This window comes from Pinus tabuliformis, chromosome 4_2 (genome assembly GCF_031772625.1).
Source record: "Pinus tabuliformis cultivar Carrire ecotype Pingquan chromosome 4_2, CPIR1, whole genome shotgun sequence".
Classification (NCBI taxonomy): Eukaryota; Viridiplantae; Streptophyta; class Pinopsida; order Pinales; family Pinaceae; genus Pinus; species Pinus tabuliformis.
In genome coordinates, this window is record NC_142304.1 from 406,545,926 (window position 1) to 406,549,085 (window position 3,160).

General features: G+C 40.4%; 1 pseudogene; it reads right to left on the minus strand.

Annotated features, from left to right (window-relative positions):
* Positions 1–395: 395 nt before the first annotated feature.
* LOC149169694 (protein DWD HYPERSENSITIVE TO UV-B 1 pseudogene) lies at positions 396–1,534 on the minus strand (annotated as a pseudogene).
* Positions 1,535–3,160: the final 1,626 nt, after the last annotated feature.

A 3,160-nucleotide genomic window follows, 5' to 3' on the forward strand; every position in this document is an offset into this window, starting at 1 on the left:
CTTTAATAACTCAAAGTATGGAACGCTGCTACCAAACACCATGTCTCCAGATGAGCTGTAGGCTGTATTGATGTACAAGTGTCTCTCTTCTAACATTCCCGGTCAAACTGTTTATTCTGCATTGAAAAACATCACCTACAGCAGTTTCGTAGCGCGCTACGAAACTGCTGTGTGATTTAAAAAACACAGTCTTCCTCTAAACTCCTCACAAAATTGAATAGCTGCTGTTTGCTAGGCTTCACGGTTCACCATTTGAACTATTCATACTTGAAAAAAAACCAGCCTATAAATAACCAACTGCTCATATTCATCCTTGAAGACCGACAACCCCGCAAGCAAGTCTGCCACCAACATTTCCTGTGCTCTTACTCAGTTCATGGCCACCTTTGCCAAGATCATGTCTGAGCATAGCATATACGAACAACTTTTTTCTCACAACTCCCACTAATAATGTAATCCCTCCCATTCATATAATATGCCCGATTATAGTTCTGAGCACTTCCTGTAGGAGCAATGTCAAATTTCATATGTAGCCTTCCATCCACAGCTAAGTGTTGCTTGACCTCATTATCCACAGCTGAGGAAAGGATATAATGATCATCACGAGAAAAGCACACCATCACATTCCCTCTTAAGCTGGTCATTGTATACAAAGGATGTGTAGGCTTTTGTCGTAAGTCCCACGTTTTGATTTCCTGATCAAATGATGAAGTCGCAAACAAGTATGGGGAATGATGAGCAAACTTTACCACATTTATATGTTCACGGTGGAGATCTTCGAAAACTTGTAACCGTTTTCCACTGCACACATCATACAGAGCAACATGTTTTGAATATCCACTAGCAAGGAAATAATTATCTGTTGCATTAATATGGACAGATGTTAATTTCTCAAACTCTTCATATGTGTAAGTGGCAGGGTTTCTACTGCTGCTGCCTGCACCATATCTGGAAGGAAGAACAGTTGAGCGCATTCGGTTCACATCATACAGTTGTAATGTGCCATTGTCAGAGCCAGCAATAAGCTTGGAAGGGTCCTTGTTGAACCAACAAAGACCAAGAATACTATGATTTGCTCCAACTGACTGAACATGGCCGAGAATTTTACCACTTTCATGGTTGATCACAACCACTTCCCCATCCAAAGTCCCGAAGACCATCAAACTAGCATCAGATGGATGATACTCAAATTGTCTGGGCCGAAACTTCTTGTTAATTTCTGTAGAATTTTCAGTAGAGTTCCTTTTCAATTTGGAAATAGGGTAAATGGCTGGCCATGCACAAATAAATCTGGAAAATGAAATAGCATTACCATTGCTTGTGCCTAGTCGCTTTCGCTTGCATGGCAAAAGTATTCCAGAGCCTATTCCAGTTTCACGCCCTTTTAAAATGTTGAAAACACTTTCTTTCTCTCTTCTATTATATGGAAGAGATTCAAAATATTGTTCAAATACCGTTCGTGCTCTCTCTCTCTCTTCAACTGAGTGACAGGTAAATTGTCAAGAACTTTTAAACCAGGTAACGAGGCTATCATGAACTCTCATTATTTTATTCATAGCTTGGGCCCAAAGAGGCTTTGAACCAGGAAATCAATTACCAAATGCAGAATGTAAATTGTAAACAAGATCGATTGCAATCATAACACCAGTGGGTGATGGATAAATTGACATATCTGTTGTTTAGTCTAGGAATTTAGCTCTCGTATACCGTTCAAGGTCATGAGAATCATAATCTCCCCACCGAAGTTTCACATCAATCCAATATCTATTACTTGCCTTCTGATCAAAAATATCCTTAGACTCTGCCACAAAGAGGAACCAATCCATCAAGATACCGACTATGTGGATGCATATAGATCAACCAAATGGGCAAACCTATCTCCTCGAGCGCCATTTGTATTATCACTTATGTTGGTGCCAGACAAACGACCTGGAATTGTGGTTCCTATTGAAAGTGCATTATGTCCACCTCATAACCACCGCAACTTTTGCTTGTACAACTGTCAACCGTCTCTTTTGCAAGCACCCATATTATGACATGTTGCATTACCGCCAACTTGGAACATGAGTGATACAGAAGGGCAGCTCATTTCCATTCCTTACACATAATGATATTCCCCCGGTACCTTTAGCAGAAAATGTTAGCTGAATGCTCTTCTTTTCCTGGAATGTCTTGCTAAAAATCTTGATCTTGGGAGTACTTTCTCGAACTGCATATTCTCCATCTGAGGCCTAAACAAATTGGAGTGCAGATCCAAAGGATCTATTCCTCCATGCCAGTGTTGTTTAAATTATGTATTCACTATCACCACATACAACAACAAATCTTCCATTTGGATTAATGTTACCAAAGGGATCTAAATTTTCCCATAAAGACCCTTCAAACAAGAACTGAATTTGAAGGACAACAGTCAGTCTGGAGCGGAGTTCTTTGAGAGAGACATTTGATATATCCACATTATCAATAAGTATTTTCCCATCCGAGATTGGAGTGAGGCAAAATATGGCATTAAGGACACTAGACCTGTTCTTCCAGCTATTCCAACCTGCTCACATGCATTTATAGTAAATGACACTGCTCGCAGGGCTGGTGGCAAAAATGGCATATATCTCAACATAACTTGGTTGAACTCAATGAATCCTTCCATTGGCCATTTTGGATCAACAGCCCTGCTAGGATTTTGACCTCTACTGAAAACTCGAACAAATCCCCAATTTCGTAGCGCGCTACGAAAACACCTAAACATGTAGCGCTGCGAAACTGTTAAAAAAGAATTCAGGCGCTGCGAAAACACCTTGTCTTTAAGCTAGGCTAAAAAAATTTGGCAACAGCATTTTCAGTGATAACAGCTCCTATGCTCAGACAGTGGGTTGAGGAAATAGGGAACTCGGATCACTTCCCTGTTTTTTTGGACATTACTTTTCCTCCTCCCAAACCTTCTGCCCCTTTTAAGTTCAATCCATCTTGGCTCCAAGACCCCTCTTACTGTAACCTGTTTAAAGAAACATGGATTCACCCTGCTCACAATACAGGTGAGGATAAGTGTTTTTTGTTCATGGAGAATCTCAAAAGATTGAAGAAAGCTACAATCTCCTGGGCAAAGGATAGAAAACTGAAACAAAATGAGGATCTGGACAGAATTAGGGAGGAGCTGAAGCAG